The sequence below is a fragment of the Equus caballus genome, chromosome 1, assembly GCF_041296265.1.
Source record: "Equus caballus isolate H_3958 breed thoroughbred chromosome 1, TB-T2T, whole genome shotgun sequence".
Taxonomy (NCBI): Eukaryota; Metazoa; Chordata; class Mammalia; order Perissodactyla; family Equidae; genus Equus; species Equus caballus.
In genome coordinates this window covers 37,924,031-37,950,373 of record NC_091684.1, presented here as the reverse complement: position 1 = coordinate 37,950,373, position 26,343 = coordinate 37,924,031, and the positions used below count along the sequence as shown (strand labels likewise).

Genomic DNA, 26,343 nt, shown 5'->3' with positions numbered 1-26,343 from the left:
CAAATGAAATATACAGAATGTTCTTTTTTATGTCTAATTTCTTTTATGCAGAATTGTGCTTTTAAGATTCATCCATATAGCTTGCTGTGGTTGTACTTTGTCCATTCTCATTACAGTCTAGTACTTTGTTGTGTGAATATACCACAATTTGTGATCCATTCTACCGGTGATGCACATTTGGGGAATTTCCAGTTTGGGGCTATTATAAATGGTATGCATTCGGGGCCGGGCCCTGTGGTGCAGTATTAAGTGCGCATGTTCTGCTTTGGCGGCCTGGGGTTCACCGGTTCAGATCCCAGGTGCGGACGACGCACTGCTTGGCACGCCATGCTATGGTAGCAATCCCAGATATAAAGTAGAGGAAGACGGGCACGGATGTTAGCTCAGGGCCAGTCTTCCACAGCAAAAAGAGGAGGACTGGCAGTAGTTAGCTCAGAGCTAACCTTCCTCAAAAAAAAAAAAAAAAGAGAGAAAAATAATATGCATCCTAGTACATATCTTTTGGTGAATATATGTATGCATTTCTTTTGAGTATGTACTTACGAATGGAATTGCTGGGGCATTAAGTAAGCCTGTGGTCAACTTTCGTAGATACTATGAAACAATTGATTAAAGTGATTTACCAATTCATACCCCCCACCTGAATTGTAGGAGTCGTCCCACATCTTCACCCACACTTGATATCATCAATTTTATTGTGTAAGTGTGTGAGGGCGTCACATTGTTTTACGCCCCCTAATGATTCTAACGGACAGAAAAGGATCAGAACCTCTGCTTCATCCCTACCCTCATGACCACTTGGGGCTCGTGAAGATAATGTTGTTGCTTTTATTATCTAACTCAATGCTTCTATGATATTCTACCAGCCAACCCAAAGTGTTAGGCCACTAAAATAAAAAATTTTTAAAGCTTTTCCTAATTTGTGCAAAAAATAAATGTGTAGATAAAATTTTACTTGATTATAAGTTCTCCAGTAAATTTTTCTTGTATTTTGGCACGCACTGCTGCTTCCCACTAGTGAATGCTAGCAGTCAACAAAATAAACAAGAATGAGACAATAACCTCTTCCAATCCCTCACATGGAATTCCAAAATATGTAATTTGTTTCTGTAAACATTTTTTGGTAACCACAAGCATTTCCTGCTAAGTGTATAATTTTCTCTGTGCTGAAGAGGCCCTAATGTCCTTTATCCTCCCCTTTGGGATGCCATCTTCCTCACAGCGAGGGAAAGGCAGCTGTGTGTACTATGTGATCCTCTCCCAATTACAATTAATGCCATCAAGAGTCAGCACCTGGCTCAAGTTGAGCCAATCAGATCCTCTCTCCTTCAGGAATTAGGAATTAAGACTTAGCATCTGAGTCAGTTATTTGAAGCTATACAGTTACGTGAAAGTGGAACCAAAATTGGTACCAAGTTATTTGAAAGCCACATAAAAGCTGGTGTGACATTAGCATAAGCAGCGCTTCAGAGTATATACCTACAAGAGAACTTGAGAGAAAAATTAAATATGGGTTGCACAAAATAGTTTCAGTCTCAAAACTCCAAATTATTTTAGTTCTCTGGTACCACGGCAGGACTAAGGGAGATGGATATCAATCACTTGTCACTAAATAAGAAAGGCAGGGAGCCTGAAATAGACTCAGAAGAAAACCTCTTAGCATGTTAAAAAGAGTAATCCTGAAGAGGTCCTCTTAAATAGGGAATGACAAATGGAAATTAATGGTTCAGATTCCACTGAGGCTAATTTAACATGCATTAAATATCATTGATTTTGGTGTCTGGTATTATTAAATATCAAGTATCATGATTTTTCTCATTATTTGTTGTGCTGTCTTCATGGTCCATTTTAATGAATATAAAATGATGCATAAATTTTCATCAGCTCATCTACAGTCCTTGTCCAGTTAGTATAATTTTTCCCATACAGTTCTAAATCCTTCAAATAAGAATTCTCCACTCATGTGGCTATTGGTACTAGACTTCCAAAATTGGAGACGAGAGATTAAATTAACAGAAAAGTCATGAGGAAATCAGCAATGTTCCATTTCACAGTTAATTGGTTTATTTTTGATAAGTGGCTATATCAGTTAGGATAAGCTAGGTTTTGCTATGGTAACAAAACTCCAAAATCCTAATGGTTTAACAAACAAAGATGTATTTCTTGTTCACACCATGTTTGATGTAGGTTGGAGAGCTCTCCTCATCGTAGCAACCCCAGGACTCTGGCAAACAGAGGCTCCGTCTCAAAGTGGACTTCGGCAGAGACTGCACCACGGGGAAGAGAATGACGAGAATCACCCACTGACTTCAAAAGCTTCCACGCACATTTATTCGGCCAAAACATGTCATATGGCCATGGCTGTGAAAGGCAATGGAGAAGTACAAGCCCACTGTGTGCCTAGACGGAGAACCAGAACATGTGGGACCAGTCTTAATGACTCACGCAGCGTGTGTGACCACGATGTTGTACTGTGTGCTTCTAACACAGCTAGCTTTCCTGCTGGTAAAGTCGCTGCTCATTTGTAGGATGGAATTCAGTCAGTCAACAATTCGTGGTGTTCCACAGGCACACTGGCACCTGAGTTTACTTGAAAACTGCTGGCCTAACCGGTGGTGGGAATTCTAGTTAGATGGGAAGTTATTGGGGGTTGGCTGAGGCCTACACACGTCACACCACACAGGCAACCTTGTTCACCACACTTTTGGGCCAGTCCTCTTTCCAGACCATGGTGTACATGGAATATTATAAATCTGAGCACTGGTTTGGGTTTTGGTGGGGTTAGAACTGGAGAATAGGAGCAAAATAAATGGGCCACTCTGAGGGAAAAGAATGTAGCCTGGCGTTTCCGGGCCTGTTTGATCTATAGTACCATGATGCCACCACACCCAGGGGGGTGAACATCACAGTGTGATGTCACATGCTGGCTGTACGTCTCTACAAAGTCAGCTTCCTTTTCTGAGCTGTCAAATGAAGAGGTTGGAAAGGAACAGTAATTTTTAAGTACAAAAGCCTTTCCAGAAATAAATCATATTCAGAATCCCAATGTCTAAAATAGATACAAACTGATGTTAAAATGGGGATGAAGGACCAGCCCCCCATCCCCTTTTACCAAACACTGAACAGCAGTCCCCGAAACGCCTTCACATAGAATCTTTAGAACGCCAGGGAACCTGGTTTTAAAATGCCAGCATTATGTAACCTCTAAGATCCTTTCCTGTGATTCTGTTGTTCTAGCTTTAATGCCAGCACTTTCTGGTTCCAAATCTAAAGAAACAGCCGGTACTCACAGTCCTCCTTCCCTGGCCCGTGCTCGGCCCTGCCTGGTCCAGGACCCTCACTCCTCCACTCACCTAACAGCCCTCCCTCGCCTAACTGCCCGTGCCCTGAAAATCGTTATTATTGCCACCCCAAAGCTCCGTGCCCGCATCTGCCAACAACCCTGACATCTTTTGCCTCTACTTGTGAGAGGGCAGGCCGTGTCCGTGATTCAGAAATCTCCCAAGCCAAGGCCTTCTGACTCTGTGCCCGGACTCCGTTTCCTCTTCTCTCCTCATCAAGTGCGCCTATTTCATCATCCCAGTGTCACAAGGGTTGGCGAATTGCAGTGGAAGGAGTCTCTCATGGGATCCCAGAACGCATTGGTAATTCTCCAGGTAATTAATGAGGACTCTGGGAGACACTGGGAACGCCTTTGGAATGTTAAACAAAGTGGCTTTCTTCTGGCTGGTTTGCTGCCTCTTCTTCCGTACAATAAAGGGGCTGATTGTGCTGTAGGTAGGTGTGTCTGAACATCCCTTGGCCACCACGATCTCCAGCCTTCCCTTGGTCTGCTGAGTTGATCTCATGGCAGGGTGTTTCTGGTGGAAGAATGACAAGACCTTTAAGTGTCTCATAACAACCCGGAACACCCTTTCCGGTCATCGGTATTTAAAATGCTGTAATATTTGCCAATTGTCTTTATCTAGATCATTTGCTTTGTCTTTATGTGAGCTATTCCCTAGCTGCTTCCTACACAAAGAGTGGTGTGGACCCATAGGTGTCACCTGGGAACTTCCTAGAAATGTCAAATCTCAGGCCCCAACCCAGACCTACTGGATCAGAACTTGCATTTTAACAAGATGCCCATGTCATGAATCTAGTCTGGACAACTATAGAAGTTTGAGCACTTGGTCCGTGGTGACAGCCCAGCTGTCTTGGAGAAGCACATTGTTTGTCACAGAGAGCACTGGTCCAGGAGTTGGGAGACCAGGCTTCCAGTTCTGACTTGGCCACTGACTCTCTGAGTGGCCTTGGCCAAGTCACTTAACCACACTGGGATTTTGGATGAGTTGGGCTCCTGACCCTCCAGTGCCTGCTCTGGGGACAGAAAACAGAAATGTCAGTGCTTTCCTGTATTCTGATGACATGCTTTTATTACCAAACACTTAACAGACCATTGTCCCCAAGATCTAATTAGTACCAAAAAAAAAAGTCCCACAGCAGCTTCCAAGGTCATTTTGTTTGGCTAACTGTCCCTCAGCATTCAATTGTTTGATTATATTCAATGTCTCTCTATGGCAACTCCCTTCATTTGGTTACCTGGGGGCACCTCTTGTAACCTCTCTGCATTTGGATTCTTTCAGCTTCCAGAATATGAATAATCCTATCTCCCCTGCCCATCATACAGGGCTGTAGTGAGGACCTGCTGAGACAGTACCTTGAAGAGTGTGAGATGCTGCCACACGCCCCACAAATTGACAGCCTTTTTGGGAAGGCCATTTGGTAATGCAAATTTTTTTTTGAGGAAGATTAGCTCTGAGCTAAAATCTGCTGCCAATCCTCTTTTTTGCTGAGGAAGACTGGCCTTGAGCTAACATCTGTGCCCATCTTCCTCTATTTTATGCAGGATGCCTGCCATAGCATGGCTTGACAAGCAGTGGGTAGGTCTGCACCTGGGATTCGAACCAGCGAACCCCTAGCTGCCAAAGCAGAATGTGCAAACTTAATCACTGCACCACCAGGCCAGCCCTGGTAATGTGAAATTTTAAACCTTTAAAATATGCACACTCCTCCCAGCAAATCATCCAATAGGCATAGACCCTGGGGAGAAAATCACAGATGAGTGAGAAGGTTGTTAATCACCACAGTGTTTTCAGTAGTGGTGAAGAATTGTGAACAACCTAAATGCCCAACCACAGAGAACCAAGTAAATAATAAACCAGTGTTGCTGGATAGTAAATGATGGTACCCCCATAATGGAATTACATGAGTCATGGAAATAAACAATGCTGAAGACAAATATTGAAAGATGTGGAAAGCTGTTGGTGATTTCTCACTGATTAATAAAAATATACTGAAGACTATAGTATGGAGTATGATTACATTCCAGTTTGAAAATAAAGTACATAAACATGCATAGGAAAAAGACCAAAAGCATGTATCTTGTTTGTAAATGCTGGTACCCTCTGATGATGGGTGGTTTTATGTTCCCATTTTGCTGATCTATACTTCCCATAGTGCAAGTGCATTACAATTTCAAAAGGAAAAAGAATTTTTTAAGAAAGAAAAGCATAGCATTCCTTGCAAATTACAAACACTGTTTTTATCATTATTGTATTTATCAGTGGAGAAAGCCCCCTCTGCCAGCGGAGAGGGGACCCAGAGGAAGGATCCCATGTTGGCCACATTGCTCTCCTCTCACCCACCATGTCAGCAGACTTTAAATGATACCCCGCAGCATCTGCAGTGAGTGAGGGGAGCTATCTCTTGCATTCAGGGACTAAGAGGACAGAGAGGAAATCATAAATTCTTCCTGGAGGACAGAAAGGGAAACTCACAGCCCTTCAAACAGAAAGGCAGCAGAGGTAGGTGGCATGCCTCCTGCAAGGCCATCAGATCAAAAGCACTCCTCCAAGGCCAGGCCAGGGGCGTGCAGACAGTGTTTCTCCTGGCTCCTTCGATGGAAAGCAGAGAGGCCAATTCACTTGCCAGATGGTCCTTCTAAAACCCAAAGGGAGGCGATTTGTTTTCCAGAGCAAAGAGGAATTCGATTCTAGGATTTTTTCCCCTCCTAGTTCATTGAAAGTTAGGTTTGTCTTCTTCATTTAAAATACCTCCATCTGGAACAGAAGAGAACTAAGTGACAGGATGCCTGCTTTGTCTTTTCTATTATAAATAATAGTAGTGATGGTGGTAGAGATAGTAGCAGTAGTGATAATATATGCCAGGTATTTTGCCTGTATGATTTTATTTAAATCTTCACAACAACCTGTTGAGGTTGTTAGTATTATGAAGGAGGAAACCAAGGCTCAGAGAAAGTGACTGGCCCAGAGTCACATAGTTAATAAGTGCTGGAAGCCGGATTCCAGCTAGATTTGCAAATTGAAAAAAAAAAAATCCTTCTTTCTACTATAACACACTAGAAAAATAAGACACTTTCAGTCCCAGTTATATTTATCTAAAGTCTGATGATTATAGGCTAATTCAGCCCTTGTTTCATACCCATATATGGCCTGAAGTTGGTTCTAAAATTGTCTACATGAGTCCAATTACACTCAACAAACTCAGGATTTTTTTTTAATTCAGTCTCTTCTTACGTCATCAGTTCGTGAGACTCTTAAAATATTTTCTCTCCACTTCACTAAAGAACCACTTCACTTTCCAAGAGACACTGTCCTTCCGCCTGGATAACGTATCAGCCAACATTCCCTGCTTTGGCTATCACCAAGTGGGAGGTGTCCCTGGTCTCTCCCCGGCTAGCACGCTATTTGCTGATGAACAGAATTTGATATGACTAGTCTACTCTGACCCTACCCAAGAGTGTTTAGCTAGAAAAGGATGAACAGAAATTTTCTCTCTCCTCTTTCACAGAGTGATTTGATGTCTTGTTTTCCCCGTGATGAAACTGTGACTAAGCAAGTTGAAGAACATTACACAGCAAAGACATTTCTGCACCGGCCTAGGTATCATGAACCCATCTGTCTATCCAGGGAACTCCCTCCTTTGCTGAGTCAGATATGTGGAGATTGTCTGGGGATCAGGAGAGAGGCATCTCCCAGAGGCTAAATCTCTTATAGAGAAGCTCCCACTCTCTAAGAAGGTAATCGTTAATTCGGTTTATTCATCCATCGAGTGCCTTCTGTGTTCTAGGCATGGTTCTCGGCACCAGTGACACAATAGAAAGCATATTAGACAGAGTCCCTGCACTTACAGAGCTTAAAGAGAAGCAGGAAATGCATCAGGAATGTTCTCAGCTGCAAGTAACAGAAAACCCAGCCAGCAACACCTTTTCAAAAAGGGGAGTTATTTTTCTTCGTTAACAAAAGGTCTGTGGGTAGACAGTCCATAGCTGTTGCAGCAGCTTGACAATGTTATCAAAGTCCCTGTGTGTTTCCCTCTTTCCACCTCAAATCTTCAGCACAGTGGCTTTTCAATTTTGTTTACCACTTGTCTCAAGATGGTGGCCATGGCTCCAGATATTATATCTATGTTTAAGGCAAAAAGAGAAGGTAGAGTGTTGCTGGCTGTATCTGATTATTTTATTTAGAATGCAAAGGCTTTCCAAGAAGTCCCTCAGCTGACTTTTGCTTAGATTCCATTGCCCAAAACAGTTACATGAACCACCCCTCTCTGTAAGGGAGGCTGGAAATGTAAGTATCTGGTAAATGGAATGACGGTGAATGACTTTGACTAGTCGTGATTGAACCTAAACAAAACCATCCTAAACAAAACCAGGGTCATCAGAAGAGCCAAATAAAACCACGGCATGTGGGGAGAGGGAAGGGGCGGCTGATTGCTGACTAAAACTGTCTGTCACAATGAATAAGATTCAACCTAGCATGAGGAGACCGCACTGGAGTTTAATGTCTAATGACATAAACACTTGGCCATCCTAGCTGCACATCAAGTCAAAGACAGACCTCAGGATCCCAGGCACGCCTCATTCGGGGGGAGCATAGAACCAAGGCCGGAGGCAGCAACAGCTGCTCTGGAATCAGTGGTGACAATGTTCTATGTTAATGTTCTTGTATGAGCAACTGTCTACATGGGCACTGGGCTTATAACCTGGTCTGATCCCTTGGAATCTAGAGGTCTCTTTGCTCTCTGTTACCACTGATAATTCCTTGGAATTAGATACTTGGAAGCTTTTCTTTGGACTATGGATCTCTAAGCAGTGCTCCTTTCCTTACTTAGACCCTTGTGTCCGCAAAGAAAGAAAACACACCTAAATACCCAACAAAAGGGGAATGTTTAAAGAAACTACAGCCTATCTTTACAACGAAGTAATTAGAGAGGATGATGCATACTTCTATAGGTGCTGATACGGAAAGCTCCCCAAGGCGTTTTGTTAAATGAAAAAAGCAAATTACAAGACAAAGCATAGAGCATGATGCCACGTATGTCCAAGGCAACTTCTGTGATGGTCGTAAAATGTGGGCATAAATTCTGTGATATAAAGCCCTCAGTCTCTCTCCCCTGGAATGTGCGGTGGTTTGGGTGATTCGCTTCTAATGAATAGAATGAAGCACAGTGGTGGTAATGACTTCAGAGATGAAGTCATAAAAAGTGCTATAGCTTCCTCCTCACTCTCTCTGAGACTCCTCACTCTGGGGAATGCTAGTCGCCATGTCATAAGGACACTTAAGCAGCCCATGGAGATATCCACGTGACAAGAAACCGAAGCTTCCTGCCGACAGCCACATGAGTGAGCCATCTTGGAAGAAGGTTCTACACATTCAGCCAAGTCTTCAGATGATTGCAGCCCCTGCCAACATCCACCCATTTGAGGGACCCTGAGTTAGAACCACCCAACTAAGCTGCTCCTGAATTCTTGACCCACAGAAACTGTGAGATAATAAGTGTTTGCTGTTATAAGCCATTAAATTTTGGTGTAATTTGTTATGCAACAATGGATAACTAATATAATCTCCTTATTTGCATATTTAATAAGTCTCAAGCCCTTACTTTGTGTTAGTCACTGTTTTAAAAGTATCAACATTTAATTCTCACAGCAACCCTAGAAAATAGAGACCATTGTTACCTTTATTTTAGAGAGGAAGAAACGAAGGAACAGAGAAGCAAAGTAACTGGCCATATGGATAGCTATTTGAACCCAGGCAATCTTAGAGTGATTGCCTGTAACTTCCTATACTATACTATATTGTGTGTGGATGAGTGTGTGTGTCTGTGTATGTTGCAGGTGGTGTGGTGTGTGCATAGAAAAAGTATGGAAGATACATATCAAATGGTTGACCACAGTTCCTTCTGGGGGCAGAGGTAGAATCAGAGAGAGATAAAGGAAAAGGGAAATTTTCATTTTTTTCTCAACCCACTTCTGTATTATTTGAAGGTTTTCATGACAAAAATATACTACTGTAATATTAATGTAATTAAATTGTAACTGAGCTGGCTAACAGACGTAGGCTATTCAAACAAACAAAGTGTTAGGGAAAGAATGGGAACAGCTGACCAAACCTAAGTCGTAAGACATGGATTCGCCTGGGAGTGAATCGGGTGGGCGCCTTCTGCGGATTTGCAGGAGTAGGGGGAACACTCCCAGCCCCCTTCCCCGCCAGCCCTCCAGCCCAGGGCTTCCTCCTTTTCCCACAGTCCACGAGGCAGGAAGAAGATGTGCCTCCCTGACCCAAATAATTCTCTCAAGACCTGTCAGGAGTCCCTCTACCTCCTCCATGGCTGCTCATGTGCTTGTCAGAGTGTGACCCATGGTGTCCTATCTGGAGACCACAAGTAGGACAGTTGGCCCGGACGCGGAGAATCTATTCTCAGCCTGGGCCTAAGCCTGGTTCAGGAATAGACGCGGAGGGGTTTCTCCCCTTGTGACTGGGGAAGGATCATGCAACCAGTGTGCTCCCTGACACTGTCCTTATCAGTGTGGGGAAGATATATTTAGAGTCTGGCCTGTGACAGAGCTGTCGTTAGAACCTCACTGCCTTGGTAACTCCAGGGCACTGGTCATAACCTAATCCTGTCTATTTTTAGCAGCTCAGTTTGTGGAGTGGTGATAAGAGTTATCTGTCTGATGCAAGACCACATCAGCCGCACCTGCCCTGGTGGCCTGTTGCAGTCTGTGCACGGGGTGATGGATGGCCTTGAGCTTCTGACATGTGAGAACTCACACCACCGCCCACTCCCCTCCCAGCTGGCTGCAGTGTGGAAGGAGCTTCACCCAACTTGTAGGAACAGGACTGTCACATGTGAGTGCCAGACACCTGGTGAATAAGGCCATGAAGAAGGCTTTTTCCTCACCCCTAAAGGAAAAGAAACCACGGCTCAGATAACAAATTCTTGGCCCAAGAGTCTCCACTTCTTAGGAACAACCACAGTGACCTCGTTAATCAATCCCAGTAATCTTTCCACTGAGCCCTCAAAATTATCCACAGCAGACCATCTCTGGAAGCCTCTAGCAACCAATACTGGGTGCTCCCTAAGATGAAAACTATGAGCTATCCTCGGGTTGGAGGGACTGAGAAAGATAGTAGTGGAGACTTGACAAGGAAAGAGGGTGAGATAGTGCCAAGTTCAGGGTGGTGGGAAGGTGAGAGAACCCGGGTGCATCACAATGGCAGGGAGAAATCAACGAGGGCGGAGTGCGGGGATTTGGACATTAACAAGAGTTGGTGGAGACATTAGCACAAGGCAGAGTCAGAAGGACCAGTTCTTCTCTCATGTGACCCTGGGTATACCCCTTCACTGCTCTGGTCCTCAAATGTCCTAGCTGTAAAGTGAGTGAGTCACACCAGAAGTCTTTATGACCACTTCTGGCTCTGACATCCTATAACTCACACGATTTACTATAGCACAGAATTCAGTGAATGCCAACTGCAGGGCCCCTCAGTTTTCTCTTCAGGGTCATGTGGAAGAGACTGCTGGTGACTTCCCAGTGTCCTTTCCCCCTTCTTCATTAGTAAAAGAGCTCCAGGTTTTAGCTGAGCAATTTCCATTCAGCTGAAAGACTCAGCTTCCCAGGTTCCCAGCAGTATAACTATGTTCTATCCAATGAGATCTAAGTGGAAGTGTCATGTGGAACTTTGGGGAGCTCTCCTTAGAAAGGAAGAGCCTAGTGTGATGGTTAACACAATCTCTGCCTTCAAGTTGCGTCGACTCTAGTTTGAGAGAGATATAAAACACCGGAACAATTAACAAACACATAACAAAGACATAAATCACTCTGTCTTTCACCAGTTGTTCTAGATGTTTCATTCAGTCTTTTGGGAGGAAGAAAGCAACTGGAAAAACTCTCTGACTTCTTCATTCAATAAATATTGAGTACACATTATATTCTAGATTCTGCTGAATTGATCAGATACAAAATTTGACCGCAAGGCACTTCCAACCCAACAAACATGCAATATTGACTTAATATTTTAAAATTATATTTAACATTAAAATACAGAGTTTTCAGCTTCTATTGAATAATGGAAGAGTTGGCAACATGAAACTTGTATTTCCATTTGGCAACAATTTGCTGGAGTTGAAATAACAATGCCTCCTTTCAAGGGGGTTGTGTTCTCCAGTTTATGACAATTGCCACCACTTATTTTCCTTACACCAAACTACTTTATCCATTCCATCACTTCCTGCCTGGTCCTGCAGGGCAGTGGGGAGTATGACCCCTGGCCCAGAAGCTGGAATGCAAAAGGGCTCATGTGTTCCCATCATCATCAGAAACAAATATTTATTGAGCATTTCTATATCAGAAGATTAAGTCTGAAATACAATGGCTCCAAAATCTACTTTGATCCCCAGTGTTGGTATTTGGGGAAGAGGGAGAAAGAAAAGAGGAGAGAGGCGATGAGGAGAAGTAGTACGAACAACAAAATCTTATTTCAGCCATAACAAAAGGGAAGGATAATGTCCTTTTCCCACTTTTTCTATTTGGCTATCTGGGACATAGATGTGATGATGGATCTCTAGCATCCATTTTGGACATGAAGGTGAAGGCCACACTGTAGGAATAATGGATCAGAGATGTGGAAGGAGTCTCGGTGCCTGAGGACTTCATGGAACTGCCACAACCAGTATTATGTGAGATAATAAAAGCTTGGGGGTGGAAAACCTTGTTTTGTGCTTCCTGTCTCATGAAGCCAACCCTAATCCCTGCTGATTACAGGTTCAAGTCCAATTCCCAGGCCTGCCTGGGAGATCTTCCTGGGGTCCCCTAGTTTTCTGCAGGAGCACAATCCAGCTGCTGCCAGTTGACAATCCCAAATGCTCCTCTACTCCCCCATTACCTCCTGGTAGTCACAGCGATCACTCCAACTCTCCAAGGGGCCAACTAAACACTGGATGGGGAACCTGATTCTCCCTGGTTGTGTGTTGCAATTACTTCAAGCGCCCTGTCCTCATCCAACAAACTTCAAAGCCATAGATACTAAGATTGTGCAGCCTTTAGTATCATTGCTCTTTAAGATGGAGGAAAACTTTCCCCAAAGCCCCCAGCAATAGGCGTCCCTTCATGTTTCATGGAAGAGAGTTGAATCACATGCTCATCTCCAAACCAGTCACTGGCAAAGAGGATATAATTATTATGATTGGCTCAAACTAATCAAGATTCATTCTCTGGGGACAGAAAGGGGTAAATAAAGTCTTCCCTGAAACCATGGCTTCCCAATAACAAGCAAAACTTGGGTGCTGTTAGGAAGGAACAAGGAGCAGGAAATGGCTGTTGGATAGGCAATGGACAGTTCCACCACATTGTGTGACCTCGGGTCATTCATTTTCCCTCTCTGTGTCTCAATTTCCTTATCTGTAAAATGGGAAGAATAAACTAGAAGATCTCTAGGGCCCTCCAAGTTATCTTCCCAATTGCTTATGAGTGTTCAGTGCCAGTGGCAGAAGATGCTCCCAAGCTGACTGACATTTAGGGATCACAGCAGCATCAGTAACAGCCTAGGAGGGTTAGAAAGGACTCATGGAGGTGAGGAGGCTGTGGTGTCCTTAATGGCTATGCCATCCTTCTCCAGCGAGCCCCTTTATAATATAAAAGCCCCCCTTAGACTCTCTCAGGCCATTAGCCTTTCCAAGGGAATGGTGATGCCCATCGCTAACCAGACCTCATCCATTCCCCATCATTCATTCATTTATTTGCCACTGAGGACCTGTATATTCAGAACTCTGCATCAGGTCTCCACTCTGCTCTACCAGGGGATAGAGTGAGGAAGGATTTAGGGGTAGGAGGCAGGAGACAGGTGGAAGAAGAGCTGTAAAATCCAGGTCCAAGTTTTCCCTCTGCCAGTCAGTTAAATTCTAGTTCACAACTCACTTCTCTGAGGAAGCATACCAGATTCCTCCAGCTTCCTGCTCAACCTGGAGCATGTGTACCTGTGAAGGCATGCTGTGGTCTGCCAGGATACTGAGAAGTCACGAAACAAATGTGATGCCTCTTTCTGAAGCATGAGAAAATGTGAAGATTGGGGGAGAGGGTGAGTTAAGTAATGAAACTGGTCAAGGGTTTAAAACATTAATTTTTTTTTTTTTTTTTGAGGAAGATTAGCACTGAGCTAACATCCACCGCCAGCCCTCCTCTTTTTTGCTGAGGAAGACTGGCCCTGAGCTAACAATCATGCCCATCTTCCTCTACTTTATATGTGGGACATCTGCCACAGCATGGCTTGACAAATGGTATGTAGGTCCACCCCCAGGATCCGAACTGGCAAACTCCAGGCCACCAAAGCAGAACGTGTGAACTTACCACTGTGCCACCAGGCTGGCCCCTTAAAACATTAATTTAGATTGAATTAACCATGGACGTGTTAGAAAGCAAAGATGCTATGAATTTTTTAGAGAAATAAAATTTCTAACAAATGTCAAGCTTCAAGCTATGGCCCACAGATGCCTTAGAGAGTGACAGACATTTGTCCTCCCTGGTCACTGTGGGGACCTTGGGAAGAGATCCTGGGAACCCATTCATTCAAACCCCTGGCTCTGCCACTCACCCGCTTGATAGATCAGCATCCTGGGCCAAAGCATTCAACCTCTGGAAGCCTGTTTTCTCTTCGGTTAAAGGAAATCCCATTGTTGAATGAAGATGTTAATGATACTCACCTCACTAGACGCTAGACGAGTATAAGGAGCAGAAGTGATAAGGCCTGGAAATGCTTAGTATGAAGCCTCAATAAATATTAGTATTTATTAAGAAATAAGTGCTTACCAGTCAAAAAATAACAAACAACTGTATATGTTAAGCACCTTGGCACCTACTCTTTGCCAAGCACTGTGATAGGTATTAGGGAAATAGAGGTAAGAAGCAAGAATCTTGTGATTCAGTGCCTACTCTGTGCCAGGCACGGGGCAAGGTCCGAGCCTGGAGCTTTCACGTGCACTTTTTCATTTAATCAAAGACAAAAGAATTACAATCCCTGACTTTTTAGATGTCAGGCAGCGTGCTGAGCACACAGAATGCTCCGTGCTTGGAACTTCACTTCCCTGGATCATCGTGGCTATGCCTGTAACCTGTGCTGTCCAGGGGTCTTCTCTTCAAACCCACTCCCTTTAATTTATAACAATGCACCCTGTGAATTCTCAGTAGATGTGTGTTATAGTCAAGTACCAGAAGTGAGGGGCTAGAGACAACGCAGGCAACTGCCAGTCACCAAAACCCTACCACCGCTAATTTCTTTTAGCCATCACTTCCAGCCTCCTATAACCCTATAGCACTTTTTCACTTTCTGTCACTTTTGTACTCAGACCATGTGCCACAGCTGTATTTCTGGCTGTGTCCTTTCCAGCTGAGTGGCCTTGGGCAAGCCACTTGACCTCTCCAAATTTCATTTGTAAAATAAGAATAGTTCTTTCCTCATGGGATTGAATGGTTGTTTCTTTATGTGCTAAGCAGGACAAAAATAGACCCAGCCTTATACAATTGAATGAGGTAATACACCTAAGCCCTCAGCACATTGCTTGGGACATAGAAAACGTAAGGTAAGTGAAGTAGTGGCTGTTACAATAATTATTATTAGCTCCTAACTGTTCTCTGGAACCTTTACCAGAGCTAGCACACTGATTCATTTTGCTACTTGGTATGAGTCATCTCCTGTCATCTCCCATGGGATAAATATGAGAAAACCAGTGGGAGTCAGTGAAACAAGGAAGCAAGTGAGTCCTCAGCGAGAATAATCCATCTTTAGGGAGGATAACAGAACCACCCCTGACTGAGCAGGTACAATGCTGGACCCTTTCCACGCCTCTGCGGACTTAATCCTAAATTATCTCGGAGGAAGATTTCCAGCCCACTACTCCACGCTGACTCCATCTGAACCTTCCTCAGCCTTCCTCCAGAACCTAGAGGGGAAAATTTCTCCTCCAATGTCAATATATATGACCCAGTTATGGTGTTTCCCTGGCTAGTTGACACCAACAGGATGATATCATTTTATATGATCATTCCTTATCCATGTGTGAGCCCATTTTAATTTCTTTCCAGGGTGTTTATATGTGCATCCGTGTGTTTTCCATTTTCAGCCCAAATGAGCAAACTGTCCTTTAGCTTACTAGGGTGCACATCAGAGATTTTTGGTGTTGTAGCTCTTCAGAGACAGGAAATAGTACTTATTCCTAAATAGAAAGGCAGATTATTACCATATGTTGGTTCCAGAGATTCTTAAGAATTGAGGAAGAAGCTTCTGGAGAAAGAGTTCGTGGCAGGGGTGTCTGGCACAAGCAAATTGACGTTGGACATCTTAACACTTCTGGGCCTCAGTTGTCTCTTCCGCAGAGTGAAGACCTTGGACCCCATGATCTTTTTTTTTTCTTTCTTTTTTTTTTTTAGGAAGATTAGCCCTGAGCTAACTGCTGCCCCCAATCCTCCTCTTTTTGCTGAGGAAGACTGGCCCTGAGCGAACATCTGTGCCCATCTTCCTCTACTTTCTATGTGGGATGCCTACCACAGCATGGCGTGCCAAGCGGTACCATGTCCGCACCCAGGATCCGAACCGGCAAACCCTGGCCCCAGAAGCGGAACATGCGAACTTAACCACTGCACCACCAGGCCAGCCCCAAGGACCCCATGATCTTCAGTTTGCTTCATTTACCCATTAAACAAATAACTATTGAGCTCCTGTTGTATGCCAGGCACCGAGGATACCACGATGACCAAGATAGACTAGGTCCTGCTCTCATGCAGCTGATGTTCTCGTCACAAAAACACTGAACAAAGAAATAACTTCAGATGGTGAGGAGTCCCACGAAATAAAGAACGATGATGAGATAGTCCCTTGGGTGAGGCGAGGGGGGCCCCTTTCGATGTGATGGGTAGACAAGGCCCCTAGGGAAGCCACGTTTAGGCTGAGAATTGGCTGAGGAGAAGGAACCATGGGGCATTCATAGGACATTCATGGAGCCAGGCAGAGGGAATAGTTGTAAAAGTTGTAGAATTTTTATTGGAGAAACCATCTGGGTCTACAACACAGGAGCCACAGAGCTGACCCAGACAAGGAAATGCTGTTTTGACACACGCCGTGATGACACAGACCTCCAGCCCCTGCTACAGGGTGCGACCTGACAACTCCTCTACAAACATTCGAGAGTGCCTACTGAGTGCAAGGCACAGCGCCTCTGAGTCAGAATCGCTGCTCAGCGCCAAGTGGCTGGAGGCAGCCAAGAGGAATGCTTGCTGACCTTTCGGAGCTGGCAGTGACAGTGATAAATGAAGGGGGATTTGGATGCTCGCCCTTGACTATAAGAGGAAACAGGCGGATTGTGAACTGGGGCTCATATTCTGAAGCTTGAGTTTCACCAGCTATGCAGTTTCTAGAGCCATTTGCTCCCACAGAGCATGGCAGGCATTTGGACTTAAGGACTGACCTACTGGACTTATGGACTACTCAGCTATCGGCTCAGATTCCTGAGCCTGGAACGTGCAGGCAACCTCACCAAGCTGTGGCCTCTGCTCGGGGCCAGGCTGGCCTGGTGGGCACACCGGTGACGGAGCTGACATGAAGGGCCATGTTGGGAGTCCAAACACCGGGGTCTCCCTCCCAGCAGCGCCCACAGGAGCCAGGCAACCTCTCCAGCCATTCTAATAGAAACAAGCAAGCATCTGCTAGTGTCCAGGCATGGTGTGGGCTCCTCACACACAGTATCTCATTTAACCCCCAGCACCATCCTTTGGGGAAAGTACTGCCACGGTCCCTCCCAGATGAGGCTGCTGGAGGCTTTGTAACTGGCCCAAGTTCCCTCAAGGGCAGAGGTGGGATTCTAACTTGGGTCTGGCTAATTTCAGGTTGCCTATTCCATTCTCTCACTAATTCATCAGTTACACTGGAATAGTAATCATATGTGTCCCCCCTTCTCACGCTGTTGTTGGGAGACTCAAACCAGACGAGAAGGTGCTTTGTAAACACTGACGAGCTATTCCAGGGTCTGCTAGTCCCCGCGCCGTTTCTGGCAGCTCTGCTATCTGCAGTTTCCTGCCCACCCTTGACCACACACCTATTTCCCACCCTCCCACTCCTGTGTGGAACACCCACCCGCCTCACTACTGCAGCTAGCCCTGAGATTGCTGCCGATGCTGCCCCTGGGGCAGTGGTATGTCCCCACCTTTCTCCAGAGCAGCAGCCCTGCCCCAGGCTGCCTGGGAAGGTTTGGCATTGGGCCAGCGGGATGGGGCGGGCGTGTGGAAAATCTGAGGAGATGTTTTTCTCTCTTGGGATGGAAGCCAAACTGCAGTCCACTGGAGCTGTATAAATTATGCACCCAGAAAAGAGTTAGTTTAGAAAGAAAAGGATAAAAAATTCTTTACTGTTTGCTTAGTGAGCTGGGTTGGCGGAGGCAGGGCCAAACCCCGCATATTTGGACTAACTAGCTGTGTTTGCAAAACAGGCCCATGTTCCAGGAGACGGCCAGGAAGACCACAAAACAGCCAGTGCTTCTCTGCAGGCCTTTCTTCAGCCTACTTTCCATCCCCTTGTGCCAGCCCGGGCCTCCGGCTTAGTTTTGTAGGCCTAGAAGGCTGAGGGGTTCAGGGGAAAGGTGGGCCATTATGAGCTCTCTCCGCACACTCCTTTCTCACTCCCTATGAAGTCCAACTGTCCAGAGAGCTGACCTGAGGACACCGCCTCCAGGAAGCCTTCCCTGGGCCCTGAGGCTGGGTCAGGGCTCTTTCCTGGAGCCTCCCACAGGACCTAGTCCTTATCACACTGTATTATTGACCTGGCCGATAGCCAGTCTCCCACAGGCTCCTTGAGGGCAGAGACCTGGTCGGTTTTGCTCACAGTGGCATCCACAGTGTGGTATTTCAGTGAAGAAATAAACGAAGACCACCTCTGGTCTCCTGTGTCCCACTCTGGGCCTTTTCCCCAATTCAGCTGCACAAATTCCTTCCAGCAGAAGCCACGCATTCTGGATGTTGTGTTGCATGTCTCGTGCTGTGCTTTGCTCCTGTCTGTATCTCCAGCCTCATCTCCTACGCTTCCCGGGCTTCCAATAAATACTCTGTCAGGAGTGACCTGCTTACAATTTGTCACCGTTCTGTTTCTCTGCTTGCCCTGACCCCTCTGCACCTCGTCCCTTCACCCTCACTCCCAGGCAGCCTTGAAGGATCAGTTCCAACCTCCTTTCGCCCATTAAGTCTTCCCTAACCCTCCCTACTCTACCGAGGCCCCCTCCCCCGCTGGTAAGGGACCCCTTATCTTGGGTCTCATAAAAACCATGCTTATCCCTGGGCTTACCATTCAGCCTCCAGTAATTTGTTTATACAGCTGCCCCCACCCCCGTCCCCTGACTCCAGGCTACCTGGGAACAGAGAACCTGTCTCAAGCATCTCTGTGTCCCTAGCACTTAGCACAGCGCCTAACACCCAGCAGCTGTTCCACGCATGCTTGTTGAATTAATTAATTAACTAACACATGCGGAAGACAATAATAGCATGCCATGTCATGGGGCAGAGTGTGATTAAGAGCCCAGCAAATGCTGTGAGCTCAGAGGAAGGAGCAATTGCTGTGGGCTGGAGTGGGAGGGGATGCTGTAGAAAGAGGAGCTGACATAAGATGAAGCACAAAAGGCAGGATGGAGCACAGCCACGGGGTAGGGAAGGAAAAGTGGAAAAAGGCTGGGCTTTAGAAAACATAAGCCAGATCGTGGCCTCCTCCTGCTTAAAACACTAGTGGGTTCTCCTTGTATCAAGGGAAAAATCCAAATGTCTTAGCAAAGCCCATGAGGCCCCATGGGTCTAATCCAGCCAAGAAACTTTGGAAAAAGGGAAACTGAGTCCCAGAGTGACATTTACAGGGATGCTGTAAATATTTTTTGTTAGAATGTTTTTAAGCAAATCATGTGGAATATTTTTACTATGAACGTATTTGCTTTCAGTTTGAAATCCCTGGTACCATTTTCCAGAGTATTTTCCTTATGTGAACCAAGTCCCACGGGTCTGCCTTCTATGACGCAGTTGAGATTTTTGTTTTCTCCATCATGACCCATTTGAAAGTTGTCCTATTTAATGCTGTAGGAACCTATTCTGGAATTGTTTATCTTTTAAATTGCCATGGGACCTTAGTCCTACAGCCTTCAAACCAGGTTTCCTGAGAACCAGGGAAAGAAGAATTGTTTGTGTTGTCCATCACTAGCTTCTGAAGCCCCTCTCCATGCCAGCACGGGGCCGGGAGCGACTCAGACGTGTGCCTGCCCACAAAGAACTTATGAGCTGAGAGGCCAGAGGTGCATACACAGTATTAGGTCATGATTTTTTTTTTTTAGATTGGCCCTTAGCTAACATCTGTTGCCAATCTATTTTTTTTCTTCCTCTTCTCCTCAAAACCCCCAGTACATACTTGTATATTCTAGTTGTAGGTCCTTCTGGTTCCTCTATGTGGGACGCCGCCTCAGCATGGCTAATGAGCAGTACTAGGTCCGCACCCAGGATCCGAACCGGTGAAACCAAGAGCTGCCAAAGTACAGCACGCGAACTTGACCATTCAGCCATGGGGCCAGCCGCTAGATGACGATTTTGAGTGAAGCAGTGCACTGACCATTTCGCATACTTCACTTCTTATTCTCCCAATAATCCTAAGGGGTAGATATTATTACCCTCATTTTTTAAGAGCCAAAACCACAGCTGAGAGAGACCAAAGACTCACCTAAGTCTTGCTCCAAGTGAATGGCAGAGTGGGAACCTGAGCCCAGGTGTGTGCTTTCCCTCAGTCTAAAGCAAAACAGGATTCACTACACAAAGGAAGAGAAGAAATTTCTTCAACTGTTCCAAGTAGGAGAAGCTGCTCCACAGTGCGCCTAGCCCATCCCTACCCCCAGTGAATGAGGAAACAGTAAGAGCTAACAGCTGTTGATCATCTAAGTGTGCCATGCATTTTTACACAACTCTATTCTTCACAAGAACCTCCAAGGAAGGTAATGCAATTCTGTAGCTGAAGGTAAGTAGTGCAATTCCATTTTACATGGGATCATAAGAGATGCTCAGGGAGGCTAAAGAATTTTTGCTGAATCACACAGTTAGAGGCAGAGCCAATATCCTAACTCTGTCTGTCTTGATGCAAAGTCTTTTTTTCCCACTACTCCCAGCTTTGAAGAAGCAATGAGCAGCAAACCATTCAGTTTACTACCAGGAAGTTCACTGAGAAAGGATCTCAGAAATGGTGCTCGGCAGAGACAGGCTCCTCCTGAGGCACGAACTTGTAGGAAAGATATGGAAGAGTTTCAGTCTCTAACAAGGCTGGTGAGGATGGGCCCAGACAACCGGGACAGAGAGATCTCCTGTAACATCACTGCAGAGAGGGACCCTTCCAGCTATCATCACCAGCCCTGAAATGACATGGCCTCAAACAGGGACTGGGCCAAAGTCAGGTTACCCAAAGGCGTAACTGATCACCAAACTCATTGTAGATTGAGTGAAAGGTATGTGGTCGAGTTTAGGAATCAACAAACAGCCAGAGCCGCCAAGGGGCAATCCAAGAAGGCAGCCTACAGAGAGTACCAACAGGAAGGGCAGAGAGACCAGGAAGCAGACTGACAGAGCAAGGCTTGTCTGACCCTCCTGGGGCCCTGCACACAGCAAGCAGGTGTTCACAGCACCTTGGAGTCCCTTCACATCCCAAGCCAACTAAATGCAGTTGGAAGAGTGGAGATGGAGACAGAGAGAGAAGGAGAGAGAGGGAAGAAGAGAGAGCAATTGAAATGGTGCCTTTGACTCCACTAGTCATTGCACTCCATGAGCACATGCCCCTGACTGAACGCGAGGTAGGAGGTCAGCTGTCCCTCAGAAGACTAGATTCCCTCAGGCCTCTCTTAGAGCATCAGATGACATTAAAGGTGATTGCTGTGTTCACAGGTAAGTATTTTTCATACACTGTGACCTCTAAATGCAAACCAACCAGTTCATCTGGTGCTCATCCAAAGAAAGAGTTCTACATCCATACACTAGAAAATAAGGTCTCTGGGATGGACTAAGTGAAATTCTGCAAAGGCTTACTTTCCTAATACAGAATCGTGGGTAATTTTGACCATATAAGCTTTTAACTTTTTGTGCTGACTTTGGAAGTATCCCCAGGTTGATGAGACGCCACTGCCAATGTGGTGTGGATGGTGGATGCCTAGTGTGGTGAGGCATTTTCTGAAGGCCCGGGGCCCAGAGCCTGAGGTCTGACATAAACTGGTATTTGGTTCATGAAAAGTGGTTTTGTTTTTAAAATAAAGAGAGCTAAATTCCTTACCACTAGCAATTAGAGTGTGGCGGGATAACCCGACTGGGAAATGTATGATGGAGGCTCTCCAAGAAAGAAAGAAAAGCATTTTTCCCCTCTTGCTGTCTCCTATCTCCCTTTACTCCAAGAGGTCTGAGGCTCTCTGAGGGAGAGTTTAGGGACTGCTGCTTTCTAAAGCCTAGCTCTGCTGAGACAGATGAGGCTGACACAAGATGGTGGCAGACTCTTGAAGGAAAGGCGAGTAAAGTTCCTAGAGGGAGAGAATGATGGATAGAGGGGTGGCAAGTATCTGAGAGGCAGGGACATGAACCCTGCCCCCATGCAGTGACCCACAGAGGCCTGCCCTTGCATGGGAGGTGACTGCCAGATGCCTCTGGGGGCTGGACACTAAGCTCAGTGGAGAAGGTCCCTATGACCAAGTTTGTGGTCAATGGAAGGCTTAAGTTTTGCAAGGGAGAGCAAGGCCAAGACAGCTGGAAGTCCCTTCCAAGCAGCAGTCTTGGGAGGCCGGCCTGGTGGCACAGCAAAGTTCGCACGCTCCACTTCAGTGGCCCGGGATTTGCTGGTTCAGATCCCTGGCATGGACCCACACACTGGTTATCAAGCCATGCTTTGGCAGGCATCCCACAAATAAAGTAGAGGAAGATGGACACAGACGTTAGCTCAGGGCCAATCTTCCTTAGCAAAAAAAGAGAAGGATTGGCAGTAGATGTTAGCTCAGGGCTAATCTTCCTCAAAAAAAAAAAGAAAGAAAGAAAGAATGAATGAAGCAGTCTTGTGCAGGCGGCAGAAGATCACAGCACCAGACACCAGCACAGGGAAGCAAAAGGAGCGATGCAACAACAGAGATCCTATGAGTTACAGCCCAGTGCCTCCCACACGTTCCCAGACCCAGCAATCCCTTACAGTCCAATGGAAGGGAGGGAGGGAGCCCCACTCATGACTGATGCTGGGTTTCTCCTCCACCTGAGGAGAGGGGAGAGGGTGCTGAAGTGGTCCTACTTTTGTTTAGAAAAATGAATGAATGCATTGTTTCTTCGGCCTGAATTCTGCTCCACAATTTCTTCCTGAATATCATTTATTACTCTAATAATAGTAATATCTAACATTAAGAGAGGGTTTCTCTATTTACACTTTCACATGCAAAAGTTCCTGAGCTCTGGATATTGTTACCCTCTGGGATGTAGATTATAAAAAGGACTCAGGCCTTTGATTTCATCCTCAAAAGTCGGGACCTCTTTCATACCACCTTTGGGGGCTTCATTGACCCTTGCCATGATCCCTTTCAACCTTTTAGAGAACTGAGCTCCTTTAAACAACATCATTGGAACTCCCTCTCTGTGAACAAGCGCCACTGGATGACCTCACCAATGTGGCCAGGGTGATGACCAACATGACTGACACACAGTAGGTGCTCAATAAGCGTTTGTTGAAAATAAAAAATGAGTGACTGAATAAATTATTTGATTAAACGGGATTTTTTAAAATTAAAAGAATTTGTTTCTCAGAGCAGTTTTAGGTTTACGGAAAAACTGCACAGAAAGCATAGAGTTCCCACGCGCTCCCTCCCCTCCCCCGCCGCATATACAGTTTCCCCTATTAGTAACATCTTGCATTGGCGTGGTACATTTGTTACAACTGGTCACACAACATTGGTGTGTAATTATTAATTAAATCCCATAATTTACAATAGAGTTCATTCTTTGTAGTTTTATGGGTTTTGACAAATGCAGAATGTCATGTATCTATAATTACAGCATCATCGAGAATAGTCTCATGCCCTAAAAATCCCCTGTGCTCCAGCTTTTCATTCCTCCTCCCTAATTCCTGGCAGCCACTGATCTTTTAACTGTCTCTATAGTTCTGCCTTTTCTAGAATGCCATACAGTTAAAATTATACAGTATGTAGCCTTTTCAGACTGGCTTCTTTCACTTAGCCATATGTATTTAAGATTCCTCCATGTCTTTTTGTGGCTTAATAGTGCCTTTCACTTTAACCCTGAACAATATTCCATTGTGTGTATGTGCCAAAGTGGGTTCATCCATTCACCTATTGAAGGACATCTTGGTTGCTTCCAGGTTTCGGCAATTAGGGATAAAGCTCCTATAAACATTGGTGTGCAGGTTTTTGTGTGAACATAAGTCGACTCATTTGGGTAAATACCTAGGGACACAATTTCTGGATTGTATGGGAAAGACTGTGTTTAGCTTTGTTAAGCCTGGTTTTTAAAAACTTGTTTCTAGCCAGCACTATCCCATAAAACAGGGGGAGGGTGGTAAGCGATGAGTTGACGCCCCACAGTGTAGAACTATGGAACAGGCCCTGCTTTTATTTGCACAAAACGAAATGTTTAGCTTCCAAGTGTATACCCAAGTTCTAGTAGACTTGGATTCAGTGAATAAGGTGCTACATAATTTCCCCCATGATTTCATTTCGGCCTTTTCAATTTGGCTGCCAAGACAGACTAGTCTGAGAAGGTCCCTAGCTACAGGAATTACACATTCTAGTGGGAGAGACAATGAATAAATATACAATTAAAACCTGTTCAGGTGGAAGTACTGGCCAGGAAAAGACCACAAATAAGCAGGCAAGAAAACAAATGAGTTTTCCCATTAACTTACATGGTGAATCTGCATGGGCTGTCAAATTAGGATTTGGGGTGGCGGGGTGGGGGTGGGGAGGGCCAGTAAGTCAGAGACAATTAGCTTCAAAGAGATACTACCAGGAGCTCTCTTAAAATATTTTCCAAGATGTTCAAGCAATGTTCTACAGCAGAGGAAGGCAGGTATGCCAGGGGGAAAGATTCACATTTGGGGCAAAGAAAAACTTTAAAACAGAAAACAAGATGTCTTTACGTCTTCTGTCTCCAGTTGTCAGCCACCTTTCTCTGTATCTTTATGTCACAACCTCTTCACCTGGATACATCCTCTCCAACTAAACTGGAAGAGTCTTACCTTTTTCTTGCTGCCCCTCACGTTGCTACTTTGCACGTAGTAAGGGCTCAAGAAGAGCTCACTACACTGAAAGGGGAAGCTTTCAGCAATACATACAAGAAAAAAGAACTGTTTTACCCTCAGAGGTCAACAACCACAAAAGCCAAACAAAACCAGAAATATCCTCTTCCTGGTAATTACATGTTTTTAAGTAGTGTTGGAAAGAAACCCACATATACATTTTCAGAGCTTTGTAATCATTAACTATTCTCCACCATCCTGGGAAATGTGAATTTGGATAAGCTCCAAGCGCCTTAGCAACAAGCCAGCAGCTCCCAACCGGAGCCCTGAAGTCCTCTGATGGGGCCAGGATCCCAGAGACAAAGCATTATTTATCGACATAAACTGTCTTGCTTCTGAAGCTGGAATCCCAAGAACCAAGCTAATGAGAAGACTCAGTGCCAGGATGTCATATTGCGTTAGGAAGGCCAACCCATTAACAGTCTGTTTCTCTGTGCTCAGCGCAGACTGGAGAAGATGCAGGGCAAACATATCCAGTAGCTTCTGAAAGGCTTCAGCCCTGGATGCTTGAACACCAAGACAATTGCTGTCTTTAGCTGGGAGTGTGGGAAAGGGCGCAGAGTTCATGGAATGTTTTCTGAACGAATGTGCAGTGCCCCGCGTGGAGTAGTAGAGGCTGCCAGCTGCGGGCCTGGGCAGTGTGATGCTCCCAAACTCATGAGCATGAAGTCAGAGCTCTGTCCTTGATGAGCCTGAGGGCAAGCCCCAACCCCTCTTCTCCCCTCTCCTTATCCCACCTCTACCAAAGGCCTCATCCAGGCCCCAACTGCTGGCACACTTAGAAGAGGCAACCTTGGCATAGCAAGAGGTGTCCTTTAGTTTCAGGGGGATAATTTACTTCTCTGAAATCTTCAACAGACAGTGACATTTCCCTGCATCCCATCCAGAACTACGTTTGAGTGTTTCCTGACTCTGAAACATCTTGGGGTGACTTTGCAAGCCAAAACATAGAAGAGGGCTACAATTCACATTCATAACAGTGAGTGATCACCAACATTTACTGAGCTGCATGCATAGCAACGTGCTAAATGCTTCAATCATCGCCTCACTTAACCCTCACCAGAACTCTATAATTTAGAAACGTCACAAACCCCATTTTACTGATGAGAAAGCAGAGGCTTGGAGAAGCTGAGTTAGCAGTTTTCAGAGTGTGGTCCCTGAACCAGCAGCATTAACATCACCTGGGAACTTGTTAGAAATGAACATTCTTGGGCCTCATCCCAGATGTATTGAATCAGAAACCCCGGAGCGGGGCCAGCAGTGAAGTTGAGCAAGCCCCACAGTTGGTTCTGATGCACACTAAAATGTGAGGACCCCTGGACCAGGCCACTTACCCCAAATCCCACAGCCAGGAGGATGCAAACACCAGCAGTTTGGCTCCAGAGCTCTGCTCCTAACCTCTGTGCTACAAATTTATCTGGACACAGACATGAAGGGCCCCTCTCCCACCTACAATCACAAACTCCAAATCTGGAGAATTGGCACTCCTTAATAGATGCTTGGCCACTGAAAACATCTGGTCAGATTCATAAGAGAGATAAAAGGGGAGGGGCAAGCTGCTTTTCCTACCTTAAGGCTTCTCTCTGACTTCATGAGGCACTGTCACATTCCTCACCGGAATGCAGATTCCCTGCGCTCTAAACACCCCTGCCCATCAGAGCTGCAAGGGCATTCC

General features: G+C 45.4%; 1 long non-coding RNA gene across 1 annotated transcript in view; it reads right to left on the bottom strand.

The window, feature by feature from the left end:
• Nucleotides 1-2,041: 2,041 nt before the first annotated feature.
• Nucleotides 2,042-26,343, bottom strand: part of LOC138923379 (uncharacterized) — a 38,488-nt gene continuing 14,186 nt past the window's right edge. Inside the window, exon 2 of the long non-coding RNA XR_011436898.1 lies at nucleotides 2,042-3,860. This is a non-coding gene — a long non-coding RNA (uncharacterized lncRNA). The remainder of the gene's footprint in view (nucleotides 3,861-26,343) is intronic.